The sequence below is a fragment of the Diabrotica virgifera genome, chromosome 8 (assembly GCF_917563875.1).
Source record: "Diabrotica virgifera virgifera chromosome 8, PGI_DIABVI_V3a".
In the NCBI taxonomy this organism is placed as follows: Eukaryota; Metazoa; Arthropoda; class Insecta; order Coleoptera; family Chrysomelidae; genus Diabrotica; species Diabrotica virgifera.
The window spans coordinates 98,343,657-98,363,601 of record NC_065450.1 but is presented as its reverse complement, the minus strand read 5'-3'; the positions used below and the strand labels follow the sequence as shown (position 1 = coordinate 98,363,601).

The 19,945-nt window shown below is 36.8% G+C and overlaps 1 protein-coding gene across 1 annotated transcript in view; it reads right to left on the bottom strand.

The window, feature by feature from the left end:
* LOC114342607 (disco-interacting protein 2) overlaps positions 1-19,945 on the bottom strand; it is a 1,011,532-nt gene that overhangs the window by 419,643 nt on the left and 571,944 nt on the right. The window lies entirely within an intron of this gene.

Genomic DNA, 19,945 nt, shown 5'->3' with positions numbered 1-19,945 from the left:
TTTCCCGAGAGAGCGTTGAGAAGTCTGGCCCTGTTTCTTACCCTATCTAAAGTTGCCTTTAGATCTGCGTCCCAGTTGAGAGTCCTGGTAAACAGTACTCCCAAATAGTTCGCAGTCGGGCTAACAACAAGCCTTTCTCCCAACAGACTCAGAGGATATTGGTCGTCTTCATTGCGTATGATTCTATTTGACACAGAAGGGGCGCGAAACACAATTGTTGTTGTTTTGTTCGCGTTCAGCGTGACTCTCCACTTACAACACCATTCGCCGACGCCGTCCAACAGAGCCTGGGCTCTTCTGAAGAGGAGTCTTGGGTTGTATCGAGAGGTTGTTGAGAGCAGAGTCGTGTCGTCTGCATAGAGAAACAGCCGAGTACCTGGGATATTTTGGTTAGTGATGTCGCTGTTGTAGATGATGTACAAGTACAACAGCGGTGCTAGGACTGAACCCTGGGGAACTCCAGCTTGTGGAGTGAAAGGGGTGGACCTTTGATCGCCTATTTTAACTCTGACAGTACGGTTGTGGAGGTAGGAGTGTACAATTTTGGTAAATTGCAATGGTAGCCCGATGTCCAGAAGTTTCCGAACAAGCCCGTCGTGCCAGACCTGGTCGAAAGCCTTCTGCACATCCAGAAATGTGGCTATGGCGAATGAACCATCATTGATGGTTTGAGTAATTTTGGTAGTGAAATCTATTAATGCATGTTTAGTAGATTTACCTGACTGGAATCCATATTGGAATTTTGGTATGATATTGTGGTTTTCGAGAAAGTCATTGAGCCTCTCTTTTAGGATTAGCTCAAGAACTTTACCCAGAGTATTGATTAATGAAATTGGTCTATAGGATTCCACGTCGGTTGGGGGTTTGCCTTTTTTCAAAAGCATGATGGTGTTGGCCACTTTCCAAGGAGTAGGAAAGTGGCTGTTTTTGAGACATGCATTGAATATTTTAGTTAGAAGAGGAATGATACTCTCTGGAAGTTTTTTGAGGCACCTTCGGTTGATGCCATCAGGTCCGGGAGCGCTGTTTTTGCCGATTTGGCAAAAGCTCTCCGTTTCCCTGTCTGTGAGGGGTCCATGATAGGATCATAGACTGGAATGTAGTGGTTGAGAGTAACATTTACAATGTATTCTGTGTTGAATTTAAATATGCGATCAAAGTTCGGGTTATCTGGGGTTTGAAAATTGTTTTGAAGCGAATTTCTGAATGCTTCGGCTTTCCCTTCTGGGGAATTGACTATGTGGTTGTTGACCAACAGATGGGATGGTTGAGATACTTTTTGTTTTGTTAGGACTTTGAATTTTTGCCAGAATTTACCTCCGTCTCTGTAGTCCAGTTTTGAGGTAGCATCTTCCCATCGGCGAGCCGTTAGGACAGATATCTCCCTCTTTATCCTGGCACAGATCCGGTTGTACTCTGTTTTGATTAGTGGGTTTCTGTTGGCCTTGTATTGACGTAGAAGACGTCGTTTTTGTTGGATTTTGGCAATGATGTATTGTGGAAGTGCCGGTGATGTATAGGTTAGTTGTTTGAGTGGAATTGCGTGCGTGATCGCCTCAGTGATGAGGTTCTCGATATCGGTTGCACTGGAGTCGATACTATCGTTAGTATCGAGTTCGCCTAACATAGGGAGATTTTGTGTGATGAAGTTTTGGAATTCAGTCCAGTTAGCGTGACGATAGTCTCTTATAGATCTTGGAGGGTTTGGTTGTTTTGGAATGAGTATGTCGGTGTCGACAAGAAGAGGTACGTGGTCTGACGTTATTGAATCGCCTATGTGGCATCTATCCCCGAACCGATCCAGAATGTTACTAGTAACTAGGATGTGGTCGACAATAGAGGCCCCATTGGCGTTCAAAAACGTGAATTCAGTGTTGGTGATTCTTGAAATGGGAAGGTCTAGTAGATAATCCGTGAGGCGGATGCCTTCTGGGTTTTGACGGTGATCACCAAACTGTGTGTGTCTACAATTTAGATCGCCCATCAACACAGCCTTGCCGAGCCTCGAAAAGTACTCTAGCAAATGCCTGTTGAGTGGTTGATCCGGGTGTTTGTAGTAAGAGACTATCGTGAGGGTTTCGTTATTGGGGATATGCACGTCAATTGCCAGGAAGTCCACATCAGGTGGACGAAAATTTTGTGGGAATGTGTGTGTGTTGTGCGGTATTCCGTGTTTCACGAGAATACCATTCCCACGTGAAACCTGACAGCGGCTTCGATGGATGATCGAATATCCTGCGAAGTGTGGATCGTTTTTCGACAGAGTATCTGTGAGTGCGAGGATCTGGATGTTATGCTTCGACAGGATATTCTTGATGAGGGGTCTCTTTTTGGAGAGACCCTGACAGTTGACTGTGCCTAGGGTGAAATCCATTAAGGGAGGGTGTTTAGTGGTTGGAGCGGAATGTCACCGTGACATTGCTCCCGTACCCGTGGACCACTGTCGAGTGGTCGTAGACTTGGCTAATCAGATTAGCCGTGATTGCAGCGATATGTTCACGAAGTTCGGGCAACAAGTTAAGCAACAGAGCAGTCTGAATAGACAAGATGTTCTTTGTTTCTGTAGGGAGTTCGAAAGAGGGGAATGATCTTTCGATCGTAAGTGGCTGTATTTCGTGTTGGGCGGAGGGGATGGTGTGTCTTTGTGGACACTTGTTGGAGTATGCGGGGTGGTCACCGTCGCAATTCGGGCATTTGGGTTCCTGCTGTTTGGTGCAGGCGCTGGATTTGTGGTTGCCGCCGCAGTGGGGGCAGACGAATGCTTTTTGAGGGCATTCGTCGATGGAGTGTCCGTTAATGCAGCATTTGCTGCAATATTTTGGGGTGGGGATTGTAGGGTCGGAGCCATGAGGAAGTTCGGCATTATAGATTTCACCATCTAGAGTTATGCCTCGGCTCAATGCTGACGTGAATTTCTCCAAGGATTTGGTCACCACCTTGATCACTTTGGAGTCCTTGCCTGTTTTGTAAGCTTTGACTCTCCACAGTCTTTCGACTGGGAATTGCTGTTCTGTGAGCAAGTCGGTGACCTCCTGCTCGGAGTAATCCACGTCGATACCAGTAATGCAGAGGAGGTAGGTGGGCTCTTTGGCGGAAGTGTTAGCATTTCTGCTACGGCTGTGGACCGTAACCATGGTTGGGCCAGTTGCTGTGTGGATAGCTTTTTCTATATCCCCTGCATTTATCGGATTGAAAAGTCGAAGGTGTGCAATTCCATGTGAGAGTACTTTGCAAGAATGAATTTTGTTGGATAAGAGAGTGGTGGCATTTATTTGCCGAAAGAAAGTGCGTTTGTTACAAAGATCTTTTGGGAGATCTTTGATGAGATACTCGGACAGTGTAGGATCGTTTATGGCGTTAATGACGTTTTGGTTTCTGGCTTGGGTTTTGGGGCGTGGATTGGCTGCGGCATTGGCGTAAGACATTTGTCTTAGTTGTCTTCTTTGGAAGACGAAGTCGTTGGGTTCAGGATTGTTTGAAGTGCTGATGGATGCTTGTTGTTGAGAAGAGGGTTGCTGTTGAGAGGGTTGTTGTTGCGAATGTTGGGGTGCTTGTTTTGACGGTTGGGTTGGGATTTTTGGTATAGCACCATGTATATTCCGAGCGCTCTGACGCTGAGAACCAGCCTGTGCTGGTGTTCTTAGAGGCGGAAAATCGTTTGCATATCGCTGCAGAAGGGGGTTGAAGGCGTCGTCCCGCTCGATGCGGAGGTAGGCCTCGCGATACTTATCGCGGACGATTTGCATCTCCGCGCTAAGCGTCTCGAGGTCTAGCTCCGCCGTGAGACGGTTGTAGCCTCTGGATGGGGGTACAGTGCCTTCCTGTTGCAAGGAAGAAAACTGGTTGGCTGTAGTGGTGGCTGTAGTGGTGGTGGTGGTGGTGGCAACGCTTGTCGAGGTCGTCGTCCGAGGACGAAGCGACCGGGTGGAACTGACGGACCTTACAGATGAAGGCATGACAAATGGGAGGATGCAAGTCTAGCGATCGGAGGGCACCTCAGCCTCAAGGTGTTCTGGGGGGTAAACCCCAGGGATAAAGGTGGCTTGTACACCCCTCCGTGCTTTTCCGGCGTTAGACAGTGACTATAACTACCTGATGGGTGCAGTTTACCCTGCTGCTGGTGGGTCCCTCGTTGTAAGCCTTTTTCGCGGTTAGTTTGGCCCCCTTACTCGCACTTGTTCTTGGAACCGTATGTGAACACTAGGTAGAGTTCGGGGCGAGCGAACTCGCTCGAGCCCAGGGCCAGAGTATTCCTCTGAAACCCCGCAATCCGTCTACCTTTTTGGTTTACACGGCCAAGCGTCGTTGGTTTTTCACACTGGTTCCAAACTAATCGCTTAGGGCTATCCGTGCGCCGCTTCTTCAGCACTTGGTGCTCTCAGGCTTCTCGCTGTTCGTCGGTAAGAGTGGGGTGTGCTAGCAGTGACCTTACTCTTCGACGTCCGGGACGAGAATGAGTATTTTGTATAATACCAGCCAAAAAAAGTTCATTTTGGCGCCCTCCAAGCAGAGGCGCCCGCCTGCAGTGCATCCCTTGCAGGCCCGTTATCGCCGACCCTGAAGTCACTAGTATGATATATATCCCAAAAAATCATAATTTAAAAATAAAAATCGACCTCTTTCGGGATTTGTTTCCAAAATCTCCCAATCATGAAAAAATTAATTTATTCCAACCTTTACGTGCTCACTGTATGAAAATCGTGGATATTAAAATTATTATATTGTTTCAAGTAATATTTTTTTGTTTACCAATATTGGACAAAATCTTTTAGACGCAGTTTTCAAACTGCAGATATTTAATTACATTTAGAGTTAGAAACGTGGTATAAATCTTTTCGGTTTCATAAATCAAACGTAATTTAGTACTCCATAGAAATCCATTTGCTCAGTTTAAAATCCACCGCACTTAAGGTATTTAAATTGCAGTCGAAAAGGGGTTTTACTCGGGTAGCTTATGTCGAGTTCAGGAAACCAGCACCAGAATGAAATTTAAATAAGAACATGAAGCAAGTCAAAAGAGTGCCATCAAAATAGGTTAATTTAACGTTTAAACTTATATTTTATAAAAGGCGACTGTATACTACGTATTACAGTTTGTCTTACAAAAAAAGTAGATATGGGGGCACTTGTAGCTGAAAATGCTGGGATTCGTGTGGGCGTGTCTTGTGTCGGTCGAGTTGCAACGGTCACGACAAAGGTCATTGTGTCTATTGCCAAATAAGCATGTGGCTAATCGGAAGCTTGTGAGATGAACCCTGCTATGAAAGTAGGTAATGGGAAGGTATTATGTCAAAGTTAAATTCTAACGTTACTGGTATCAATGTAGGTAACTAATGTATCGGCACTACCGGTATCAGGAAAGACAAGAATAAATGGTGAATAAATAAAACGAAAATTATAACTGAGTTAAATCAAGAATATAACAAAGACTAAAAATACATTCAATACAATAACTGAATACGAACCTGAATTTAAATGTTTACCGCTACCATATTTTAAACAGACTGATAAAAATTCTCAAAATATAGTAACAACTTACCGCACATCTTGAAGAAGGGGCATGTCACCAGCTATGGTTCGTTCCGGGAGCACAAGTGTTTACTGATCTGACAACCCTTATAAATAGCCAATAGATCATTTTATGTTTCAGATCCCATGTTTTACAACAAAGCCTACAGTACGAACAATGAGCCCTTGTTGCCTTAGTGGCAATATTTGCAAGGTATGCATGTAAGTTTTCTATCTAACATAACTTGAATGACATATCATAATATAAACGAGAAACATATCATAAACGAGAATGCAGGTATAAATGAAGTCTTTATTCAAAGTATTCACCACTGACCTGAACACAACGATCCCATTGGTTAATGAGCCGAAGGATTCCTTGTCCCGCTGTGATCGTGACGAGACAAAGTCCCTCACAGCGTCCTTTATTTCGTCGTCCGAATTGAAGCGCTTTCCTTTCAGATGTTTTTTCATAGGATCAAACACATGGAAATCGCAGGGCGACCGATCACTTCTCACTAGGTCGTCCATCTTTTCGATGAGATCGGTCGTGATAACCGTGTTTGCCTGGAAAGGCCTCGATTTATCAAACAAGGTTTCACGGCCTGAACAAAAACGGGCACTCCATTTTGTCCCTGACTTTTCGGAGACACAGTCTTCCCCGTATACGGTTACCATCCGGCGATGAATAGCGGCCGGTTTAACACTTTCGGCCATCAGAAACCTGATAAAGCTTTGCTGTTCCTCAATCGTCGAAGTTTACAATGTGAACGCCATGAATGGCCATGCTGTCCTCATACGAACTGCTGCGTCAATTGGACGGCGCTCTTATAAGAACCTCTACTCTCTCCTACGAATGCGGGCGCCCAGGCATGCACTGATCGAAGCCGAAGGCTACATTTGCATCCCTGGATGTCTCACTACGTTATCCCATAGCGGCATAGGCGGTATGGTTATATGTTTGCGGTTACTTTGTTACGTCGTTGCGTACCTTTTTATTTGAACAACCCAATACTTAACCTCCTAGTAGTAGGTATTATGGTGTTTTCAATTCATGGACTGTTACTTTCATCCTATTCACAAATTTTGTGAATTGTGCAACTGTCGTTTTACTAGGATCAACTGAAAGGACTAGAAAGTCCTTCTTTCGAACACCAACTAACTAATGGGTTCAAGGGACTTTGTATCCGACCAACAATAATACTGTCAACTTTACCTCTAACCACTATAACCACATCGTCTGTATAGACGACTGCTTCCAGAAATGCTTCCCATTTATTCAGTTAAAATATCGTTAACTGAAAGTAGAGGTGATAAAACTCCTCCTTGAGGACAACTTTTTAGTACTGTTATTATGGTGAACTGATCTCCTATAATTTTATATTCCTAGTACTTAGCATGGACTGAATCCATTTACTGATGGAAGGTGATATTATCATGTCACTGCTGTATCATGAACGCAAGTAATACCACATATTTGGGGAGATAACCTTTTCGAGGTATGTATATCTACCTAGGACAAATTCTGAAACAGAACCAAAGTGGGAAAATCACTAGAAGAGCAAGACTGGCATAAGCAGGATTTTAAAATCTTAGTGGAGTAGTCTCTCTCTCTCCTATGACGCTACAGGCCAAGTCGGGCTCTGGCCTCCCCCAGCATCCGTCTCCAAGTATCTCTGTTCCTGGGTGCTCTCCTCCACTTGTCCACCCTCAATATCTCTTTAGAATCGGTTCTCACTTCGTCTATCCACCTCTTCCTTGGTATTTCTACTGGCCGACGTCCCACCATAGTTCCGCTAAGCGTTCTACTAGGTGTTCTGTCGTTATCCATTCTTATAAGGTCACCTACCCAGTGCAATCTTTGTATTTTGCATGATTTCCTATAAAGGGTTCTTTTTCATATTGGTATATAGTGGGGTACTTGAGAACCACAACATACCCCAATACTTGAGGAGCTAAGTGTTTAACAAGTACATCCTTCCTATCGTGTCACATGGATGTCAAACCTGAACTCTAACCAAGGCAAATATGAATTTAGTCCAGAAAGCCACTGCGCATCCGCTAGGAAAAATATTCCGATTCGGATTTTTTGCACAATCTTACTAAAAAATGACCCCTTTTAACAAATTTGCATGTTGCCAGGACCAAAAGTTGGTCAAAAATTTTTTAAACGTTTTTTTTTTTTGTTTTTTTCCTAAAATTTTTTTTTGCATGGAACAAGGTTTTTTAGGTTTTTTGGATCATTCCAAACAGAAAAGGTCTTTAGTGACTTTTCTCTAAAGTTGATAGTTTTTGACATATAAGCGATTAAAAATTGAAAAATTGCGAAATCGGCCATTTTTAACCTTCAAAAACTATGTGAAAAACTGAAAATTTGAATGTTGCCAAGGTAGGTAGATATTCTTTAAACATCGATTAATGAAATCCAGAAGTGTTTTTTGTAATACAATATTCAAAACTCCTTTGTTTGTTAATTTCTAATCACGCGTGCGCGACACTATTTTCCACCGTTGCATGTGTATACAGTATGGTGCAAATGAAAGGAATAAATTCGTTATTTCGTAAACCGGCGACTTTAAGGAAAAAACCCGAAACAGGTCGATTTTTATTTTTAAGTTATGATATTGTGGCATATATGGTATACTAGTGACGTCATCCGTCTGGGCGCGATGACGTAATCGATGATTTTTTTAAATGAGAATAGGGGTCGTGTGGTAGCTCATTTGAAAGGTTCTTCAATTCTCTATTCAGTAATATAAACATTTATATAATTATTTATACAGGGCGTTCTTCTACTTCTTTTTTTGTCAAATAATTTAATTTATTAAAAATTATTTGGACACCCTGTATAAATAATTATATAAATGTTTACATTACTGAATAGAGAATTGAAGAACCTTTCAAATGAGCTAGCACACGACCCCTATTCTCATTTAAAAAAAATCATCGATTAAGTCATCACGCCCAGATGGATGACGTCACTAGTATACCATGTATGCCACAATATCATAACTTAAAAATAAAAATCGACCTGTTTCGGAATTTTTCCTTAAAGTCGCCAGTTTACGAAATGACGAATTTATTCCTTTCATTTGCACCATACTGTCGGTGGAAAATAGTGTTGCGCACACTTGATTAGCAATTAAAAAACAAAGGAGTTTTGAATATTGTATTGCAAAAAACTCTTCGGGATTTCATCAATCGATGTTTAAAGAATATCTACCTATCTTGACAAAATTCAAATTTTCAGTTTTTCACATAGTTTTTGAGGGTTAAAAATGGCCGATTTCGCAATTTTTCAATTTTTAATCGCTTATATGTCAAAAACTATCAACTTTAGAGAAATGTTACTAAAGACCTTTTTAGTTTGGAATGATCCAAAAAACCTAAAAAAAACTTTGTTCCATGCAAAAAAAAAATATTTTAGGAAAAAAAACGTTTAAAAAATTGTTGACCCACTTTTGGTCCTGGCAACATGCAAATTTGTTAAAAGGGGTCATTTTTGAGTAAGATTCTGCAAAAAATCCGAATCGGAATATTTTTCCTTGCGGATGCGCAGTGGCTTTCTGGACTAATTATAGTCACAATATAAAGGGCAATTGATTAGATATACAACTATCAGATAAAAAGATGAACGACTAGGTAAGAAAAAAAAGTCGAGAATATCACAACAAAATTAGCCAAACTCAAATGGATCTTCGTAGACTCCACTGATAGAAAAAAGACCAACAATGGAAGGCCATAATAACATTGGAGACCTTATAAAGGTAAACGATCAATAGGAAGGCCACAGATGAGACGGGTAATGACAAAAAGAATGGACGGAATAAATTTAAATGTTGCTCAGGATAGAGATCGGTGGAATGAGTTGGGAGATACCTATGTTCAAAAATGGACGATAGAAGGCTAAGAAGAAGAAGAAGAAGAAGAAGAAGAAGAAGAAGAAGAAGAAGAAGGATATGTACTATGGATGAATGAAAGATATACAATGACCCAATTGGCTGCAGTATAACCGATTAATAACAAAGGGGATTAAAAAAAAGAATTCAATGCATATTTAAAATACTATACTTATACACAGTTATTGCAGCATGACAAATTATCTTGTTAAATTAACCTCCTACAAAGGTTTAATTAATGATGCGATAAAAGACAATCCAGCGTTCGACCTTCAAATCGTAAAAAGTACCAAAATAAGTATTCTCGCCAAATTAGGCAGTTCAGAAAGCGCCTACCATTATGTATACTTGTATACAGTGAAAGTTTTAAAAACTTTTGGTATTAATATTTAATATTTACATAATGCTTGGAATTTTTGCATCACAAGAGCTTCCATTTAAGGCAAAGCAAAATTAAGAGAAAATGGTTTATTATATAAAAATACGTCTTAAAGTGATGAAGTTATAAAGTTTCAGTTACAAGAAAATTCATTTTAAAAATTTATATTTGCCAGTAATAATTATGTAAGTATCAATATTTCGAAGAACCCTCGATTAAATTATCAGTAGTAATTGCACAAGAGCTCTAAAATTATTGAATTTTTCCCGAGTGACATTTTGACAGTTTTAATTTCACGAGCCGAAGGCGAGTGAAATTATGTCAAAGTGTCACGAGGGCAACAATTCTATATTAATTTTAGAGATCGAGTGCAATTTGTTGCGATTATTTCATGAATAAAACTGTTCAACACCAAAATTTTATTGTAATTTATTTATGTAAGTACAAATTAGTACAATTAAACACACAGTTGTTATAAATATTAATTTGACGGTTGAAAGTCATCACTTTTATAATTTTTAAAACATTCTGGGGCTGAAGGGCATCTGACATAATATACTTGACGACGGGAAATTATCAAAAATTATCGATTTAATTTAGATTTACGTAGCTTTCTATTGGTCAGAATCTCCTATGAATGAAATAATCAAAATAATTTTGGAGTGATTTAGAAGACAATAATTTATAATGTTGGATTAATAATACGGGACTTATTCTTAATAATAAATTGATATTTTTATTATTTGTTTTCTGTAACGTTACAAATGGACAAACAAATTCTATAGGTATTTATTTCTCAAACCTATAAAATCTCATATAGTGAGCAATCTAAAACAGACTATTATGCTTTACTAAAAAGTCTTGGAAAATGGGGAATCCGTAAGCTTTTATCTATAAAAATTTCTGAATTCAATTAATCATCATCATTTCAGAGCCTGTGGCGTCCACTGCTAAACATATGCCTCACATAGTTATCTCCAACACTCTCAATCATGTGCCGTGTATCTAGTTTGTTGTATTCCTCTTTATATCATCCGTCAGCCGTTTTGGCACCGTGAACTCATGATAATATGTGACACGGATTTCACGACACATCATCAAAACGAGGGGGATCTGGCCAGGACTTTCATAGACTGACATTGACATCTAAGCAGGAGACCGTTACGAAAAAATGAACTCATTCATACATACCTCTTTTACGTTCGGATACAATTTTGGAAATGAGTTCGTCATTGTTCGATTCCTGTTCTGCTCTATATAATAATCGTAGTCGTAGCCATCTTGATATCTAACTTTCTGGATTACGGAACTGTAGAAGCCACATCAGAGTTTCATGGTATCAAATATGAACTTTGGACATAAAAAATATTTATGGAAATGGTCACCAGCCTTCTCCACTTATAGAAGTTATCTTCTAGAACTCAACCAGTAGTTCTTTGCTGATTTCGACAAGACAATTTGGAAAAAAATGGCTCATATCGGTATGTCTCGGTTATGTGGATAAACCTAGGATACTTCTATGTTTATATTTTAGTACTCATCTGATCATAACGAGAAAACGGTTCCCCTCGATCTCTTCGAAGGATTCTCAATTGCTGATTGGCTGAGCTTATCCGGGACTGATTTAATATCCTTCTGGGTTAATATCCTTCTTTTGCCATTCTCTTTTCATCCATTTCAAAACGTATTGAAATGTTATCAGTACTAAAGTATCCTTGCTTTTTTATATCAACAATCTCTTTCCGGCTTTGAACGTATATCGATTGTACTTAACAAATCGAATGTTCTTCAAAAAAGTTCTTTTACTCAATTTGATAGCAGTTTTGAAGTTGTCGACGAACAGAAAAGATGTTTAGAAAACTTACAAGAGCTTTCTTTGACCGTTTACAATTTTTTATCATTAACGTCTTCAACTATCCTTAGACTTTCCTCTTTACAGACCCCTAGACCTCTAAGACTTATGTCTGGTCATTACTTAGACCGCGATCTAGTTACCATACGATATCAAACGTAAACCACCTACCTTTTGAGCTTTCAAAATAGCAGATAGTCCATGTGAGTTGATGAGCTACTACTGTTTTATTTATTTTATTTAAAATAAATTAAGCAATAATGCTTCTATATATCTACATTTTTTGGAGTTCGTTTTAAAAAGGGTCTCAAAAATTGGTTCAAAACATATTTATTAAGTCGTGGTGGATAATATTGTGAAAACAATGTATCTATTTCGGAGATTATTTCATTCATAGAGATTCTGACCAGTAGAAAGCTACATAAATAAAAATTAGAGCGATTATTTCATTCATAGGAGATTCTGACCAATAGAAAGCTACGGAAATAAAAATTAAACTGATAATTTTTGATAATATCCCGTCGTCAAGTATATTATGTCAGATGCCCTTCGTTGCTACGAAAAAATACACTCAGTGACATTAATGACAATTAATGTTTTAAAAATTATAAAAGTGATGACTTTCAACCGTCAAATATTTATAACAACTGTGTGTTTAATTGTACTAATTTGTTCTTACATAAATAAATTACAATAAAATTTTGGTTTTGAACAGTTTTATTCATGAAATAATCGCAACAAATTGCACTCGATCTCTAAAATTATTATCGAATTTTTGTCCTCGTGACACTTTGACATAATTTCACTCCCCTTCGGGTCGTGAAATTAAAACTGGCAAAGTGTCACTCGGGAAAAATTCGATAATTTTAGAGCTCTTGTGCAATTACTACTGATAGTTTTTGATAATATCCCGTCGTCAAGTATTTAGTCAGATGCCCTTCGTTGCTACGAAAAAATGAACATTCAGTGACATCAATGACAATTCATGTTTTACAACTTGTCAAAGAGACTACCAGGAACAGGTTTAGCAAATATTCAGGCTAAGATATCAATAAAATATTAGTCACAATGATTTAAAAAAACAGTTTTATTCATGAAATAGTCTTATCAAAATACACTCGAACTTTTAAAAATTATCGATTTGTTTTACCCTCGTGACACTTTGACATAATTTCACGAACCGAAGGGGAGTCAAAGTAAAAAAAAAATATATAAAACTGTCAAAGTGTCACTCGGGATACAAATCGATAATTTTAGCTCTCGTGTAATTACTACTGATAATTATTTGGTTTTACTTATCTGTCCAAAAGTAGCTTTTTTAAAACCCCAAAAAGGGTAAAGGCCGCGTCTCACCATCAAATAATTTTATCAAACAGTTTGAGCAAACTTGACGTACTTGAGGAAGTACATCAAAGTGACGTCACAATTGCAGTTTTTTTGAAATTCTAAAAATCTGTGCTCTCACTATCAGTCTAGTTTGATCAAATTTTTTGTATTGAGTTGTCTAACTTGTTTGTACTTTATTTAAAATTAAAATTTTTCATTATTATCCACAATGAACACTCAGGATGTGACGTCACTAACTGTCACTTTCAGTTTGCTCAAACCAGTTTGATCAAATTATTTGATGGTGGGACGCGGTCTTAAAGATATGTGTTTATAATATGTGGTGTAAAAAATGTGGAATAATATGAAAATATATATATTATCAAATATAACTATTGATTAGTATTTGGCTAAAATATCTAGTGAGCACAGAAAAGATAACCATAACGCGTAAAAAAGTTCATATTATACACTACGCGTCAGAGGGTCACCCTTATATTTTTTCTTTTTATTTTTTTTTAATTATATCAAATAAAAGTGTTGTCTATTGAGTGAGTTACTCTTGTAGCACATAACTTAACATTATCTTTAATAACAAATAGCAACAAGGAAAAATAAGAAAAAATAATAAATGTATTGAAAATTTCGATGTACAAATTACAGTTACAGTTACTTATAACAATAATTGAATTATAGAGTCAAAAAAGGCAAGTATCACTTGTTTCAATGATGTGTGTTGCAACCGCGGTTCTAAATGACACTCATCATGCTAATTGGTATAGAACTGATCACGTTTTGAATGTCTCTTTGGGGAAAAGTGATCCATTCCTCAATGATAGACATCAAAAGTATTAAGAACACTTCACCAGTTGGTAAATTGAGTTATATTAATGAATGTCTCTTGTTCTTCACATAAGATGGGAACCAGCTTCTGTAGTGATTGATTACGAAGACTCTGATTATCTTTGTCGAGTCGAAGCAAGGTGAAAATCGGTGTTAAAATGAATAATAAATAAAAATAGATGTTTTATTTTATAGCACAAACACTGTACAATAATAACGATTACTAATTTTAATACACAACTTTTCTATGTCTAAAACGTAGACAGCGTTTTGAGTGTTAAACTTAATCGTGTTAACGTGAGATTGTCTGAGCTATGGACATACGAGAGTAACGAGCAAATTGTGAATCGTGAATTGAGACTGACGACACTCGAGACTACATTTTTGTGTTGTACTTATGCGACCGACTAGTTCTGATACTGGTTGGTAACTAACTGACTAACTGAGAAGCATAAGAAATCGGCCTCTTTAGACTTTTACAACGAAGGGGAAAATCAAATAACTTTTGTGCGTGTCTTATTTAAATTATAAGCTAATAAACCTTTCAGTTCGGTCGGCTTTTGGAATTCAGGGGAACATAAAATCCAGTAATATCGAACTAAGGTTATGTTACTAATACTAGCGGTATTAAGCAATATATGGTAAAAAAAGAAGTAAATTAGGGGTCGAGATTATAAATTTGTTTTCATAGTGTAAAGATTTCCAAGTCAAAAAGGTTTGCGACCGTCAACGGAAATACAGAGAACTCCAATAGATTAGTAATTTAATGACTTTTCTCATATTCGAGTTAAAAGGGCAGACGTCCGAAGACGTGTATAAAGTAGTAGAAGAGGTATAGAAAGTGTAGAAGTGTATAAAGTTATATTAAGATCGCATAAGTAGAAATATATTATAGTCCAAGCAAAGAAGCTTAAAATAGGACAAAACATCGCAGTTTTTACAGAATGAGTCGATTTGCTTGAAAATTTGAGAATAAGTAGTGGATAGTCCAAGCATCAAAATCTATATGATGCCGAAAGGCGCTTTTATCATCGGGGTGGTTGCCACCCCATCTCGGGGGGTGGAAATTTTTTATTATATTTTGACCGCAAAAGTTGGTAAAAACATTCATTCTAAGAAAAAAATCTTCTATACATTTTTTTGATAAAATTAATAGTTTTCGATTTATTCGCTATCGAAAGTGTTAGTTTTATATTGAAAAATCAATGTTTTTAATAAGTTTTCTGTTCATAACTCCAAAAGTTTTCATTTTATCAACAACTTTACTTAACAAAAATGTACCTTTGGAAAAAATACACAAAACCGTTTTTTAAAATTTCCTTTAAGGTCAACAGTAATCGAGCTATACTTTATTATATATTAGCTCTTCTTCGTTAAATGCTACATATTGTAGAGTCAATGTCAAAAGACGGGAAAACTATGCATTTTTCGATGATAACTAGTTGAAACTAATTTAAAGTATTTAAAAATATCTTATCTCCAGAAATAAAAGAAAAGTCTCTAGCTTAAAAATTAAGTGACTTATAATGAAAAAAAATATCAGTCCCTATTATTTTTAGGGAAATCGGAAGCAACCCCCTACTCACCACCCTAATTAAAATTAGTCATTGAACTTATTTGCTCTTCTTTATTTATGTATTATTAATAGGTTCTAGAAGAACTGCGTTAGAATGATTAAATTTTAAATAATGGAGTTAAAAGCGAATAACCAATTTTTGTTGTTTAAAAAAAATTGCCTTTTCTTCAGAATAGAAAGATTAGCATCAGAGATACAAAAAAATGTTTAAATATTAAATTGTAGCTTATTTAATTCCCAAGAAGCTGGTTTGCAAAATTTTTTTCTACGGCAAAAATTGAGTGAGCTATTGACAATTAAAACTTGTAATAGCATGCAAAAGCCACCTTTACCAACCCTTTCAAAGTCATCTCTTTTTGCGACTGAGGATTTTAAAAAGATTTAATATTAATAGGCTTATAGATCTTGTAAAAACCTACAAAATTCTTTTTTACCAAAGTTTCTAAAATAAAAAATAAAAAAGTTACGGTTAAAAAATCAATAATCGATATGTTACAAGGTTGTAACACAAAGCTCTTCACACGTTGTTGGAAACGTGAAAGCGGAAAGCAAACAGAAAGCTCCATATATGACAGGACAGTCCAATTTTGGAATACCAACTTCTACAAGATACATACTTTTACAATACTTTTTTCCAATCGTCTATTGTCTAAATGACGTGTTAAAGATGCAAACCTACGTCTTCTGTGAGCATTATTAAGTAATGGTCCCGTTGTCCTTTCTCTCCACAATTGAGCGACTAATATTCAACTGTCTTGCCACATCTCGTTGGCTTGATCTATTTTCCAGAATTGTAATAATCTGAACCTACCTACTATCGATATTTTTACACCATTTTTAATAAATACACTTCACTGCAAGGGTGCCAGTATGACCCTAAGATATCTCAGAAACTCTTTAGAACGCTACAATATTTCACAGGGTTCTCAAAACCATCAATTCTGCTGATTTACTATGAAGCTCAACAGCTTCATTGATTGGTAAAAATAATGAGTTCTGGAGCTGCATCCAAACCATTCTCTCAGGTTCTTCAGCCATGAAATTCGTCTTCTTCCGATGCTTCTTCTGCCATCTATCTTTCCTTGCATTATGAGTCATAGGATGCCGTACTTTTCGCCCCGCATCACATGTCCGAGATACTGTAGCTTTCTTTCTTTAATAATTAAACTTACTGTAAGTTCAACTTCCTTCTCTTTACCTATTCTTCTCAGTACTTCATTGTTCGTAACTCTATCTACCCAGGAAACCCTCATAATTCTTCTATAGGTCCACATTTCAAAAGCTTTAAGTCGTCTCTAAGGCTAAGTTCCTCTACCACGCCATAACTGTACCAAGTTTTCTGGAGGCGTAGGATGACGGGGAATAGCTATTTTTAATTCATCCCATAAATACTCAATAGGATTGAGATATGTGCTGCATGCGGGGCATTCTAATCTTATCAGTCCAACCTCTATTTAAGATATCTATGTTTATATGAGTCAATCAGTGCTTTTATTTACAAAAAATTGTACAGCTCTCACAAGAAAAGATATTCGGATAATTCAAAAAATAAAATTTTAGTAACGCCTCCGGGATAATATGACAATGAAACAAAATCACCACTTCAATTTTTCCACAGAATTTGTTAAAGTTAGGAGAAAGTACAACGCTTCCATTCTCCTCCGTATGTAAGCAAAATTTTTTTGTTACCGGAATAATAACAAACGATATCAATACATGTACCTACAAACTGATGCAAGAATCTTAAAAATCGGAGTACAAATAATAAAGTTATAAATTGTCAAACGTGAGTGTATATGTTACCGGCCAAACCCGATTTCAGGACAAACTAGTTTGTTATAAGCGCGTTAGGATAAACTAGTAACTAGTCCTAGGCCAAACTAGTTTATCCTGATATAAAGACGAACACTTCAGGCCAAACTAGTTTATCCTGAAGTGTATGTTTTTATATTAGGATAAACTAGTTTAGCCTAGCCTAAACCAATTTAATCTAGTCGAAAGTACATAATTGATTACAGATTGGTTGCTGATTTAAACGTAAGTTTAGAAGACACTATTAAGAGTTGTAAGACTTTTAAGTATTTAGGGTAAATGATAAACCGAGATGGTACTTGTATGGAAGATATAGAAATGAGAATAGTAAGGGGAAACAAGCCACGAGTTGGAGTTTATGAGAAAGTGTCTACAAATTACCAGGTAGGATAGAATAAGAACAGAGGAAATATGAAACAGCATATAAGTAGAATGCTCAATTACAAAAAAGTTGTGGTAGTAACAGTGGAGCCCTGAAATGGTACGGGCATGTACAAAGAATACCGGAGCACAGGTGGCCAAAATGATTACTGGACTGGGACCCGCGGGGAGGAAGACGGAGAGGAAGACCTGCTGTGAGATGGAAAACTTACATAGGAAATGCTATGATATAGAGACCTCAGAGATGGCGACTGGGAGAATAGAGTGCTATGGAAGACAAAAACGGCAAACTCATAATGGGAAAAAGCCAAGAAGAAGAAAGTAATTCAGCGAACTAGTACTGCTTAATATAAATAATAAATTGAATAAAGTACTTTGTTCTCGGAAAAATAATCATTTTGATTAAAATTATAATTATTTGTAACAAACAAACAATAATATTGAGTTATATTCGCGGTAGGACGGATAGACAGCCTAGGTTAAATTTCTCACCTTTAGTACCATCCTTGGATTATAAGCTTTCATTTGACACTTCATTTGCCATTTTACCTGGTATAATGACGGAGGAGTTGAGTTCACGGACAGACAGACAGACGGACGGACGGACGGACAGACGGACGTGGATAATTCAACGTTTTCACATTTTTTCAAAATTGGTGATATCTTTTCTTTTAATTTTAGGAGAAAACCTCATCCTATTACAGTGGAACCTCGTTAACTTGGATTAATCGGGAATTAATAAAATACGGTACACTTACAGATAAACTCCGTTATAATTGAAATAACATGAAATATATATGCACAGTACACATCTAACTTACGTATCAATTACGCCTTTATCAATTCTACCTAATGCTTCTAGTTTATTTTCCATTGTCACTACAACATTTTTACGCTTTGTTGCCATTTCGTAAATAAAAAACATGCAAACACAAAATCTGAATATATTTACGAACGATTACAGAACGGAAGCGAACAATACGACTGTACTACACACAATACGGTCTCAATCGCAGCGATGTTATGTTATTCAATAACAGTGAAAACTAAGACCATTGTTTAAAAAAGAATTTTTTAATAGTCTTTTAGTCTTTTTTAAACAACGCTAAGACAGTTTGAAATAAATAAAGGATACTACAGGTCCCTGTTGTTTCCGATAACACGACAATGAACATCGTGTGCCATGAGTCATTTTTACTATCGTATATGTAGTTCAAATTACACAAATACCCATTATCTCTCAAATATTATATTACATACATTTTTATTGATGAAATGTTTGTCTGATAAAAATCGGTCCGCGTTAGCCGAACTTCCGGGTTATCGGGGGCCGACTTATCGGGGTTCCACTGTATTTGTTATTTTTTATATTATTTAATTATACAAAAATAAATTGATTTATAGCATCTATCAATATCTTCACTCGATGTATCATATGATACAATATATCGATGTATAATTTTTTTTTGCCATCCCTGTTGGGACGTGATTTGGGAATTCCCCGCATGTAAAAGTCCTTACATGTTCGCTAAATTACTTTCGACTCGGCTAAATTGGTTTAGACTAGGTCGTACTAGTTTATCCTGAAGTGGGAGTCTTTATCATATCAGGATAAACTAGTTTGGCCTAGGCCATACTAGTTTATCCTAATGCACTTAGGACAATCTAGTTTGGCCTAGGCCAAACTAGTTTGTTCTGAAATCGGGTTTGGCCGATAACATATACAGTATGTCCCTGTAAGTTGTATCCATATGAAAACATTTTTATTATTAATTTTACGAAAAAAAGTTATTCTTTATAAAAAGTTCTGCATGGTTCAAAACCTAAGATTCAACCATCAGATATCAAATTTTATAAATGTTATACGAGGTATGTCAAAACGTTTGAATTTCACTCAAGAGTAAAGTAGCTTTATTTTTCACAATATTGAAAATTGCTATTATGAAAAGTTGTTTGGAATTAAAAACTATATTCTAATATGCTATTACATCCTTCTAATTAAAACTTTTTAAATTATGGATAACCAACATTATTTTCAGTTATTTCAATTGTGATAACTCTTTTATTATTAATTTTACGAAAAAAAGTAATTCTTAATAAAAAGTTCTGGATGGTCTAAAACCTAAAATACAACCATCTTATATCAAATTTTATCAATTTTATACCAGGTATGTCAAAAAAGATAAATTTAGATCAAAAGTAGAGTACCTTTATAGTTCAGAATATTTCAATTAGAAGGATGTAATTACATACTGAAACATAGTTTTTAATTCTAAATAACTGTTTGATAACTCTAAACTGCAAATGACTGTAAATTTTCGATATTGTGAAAAATAAACGTATTTTGCTTTTGAGCGAAATTCATATTT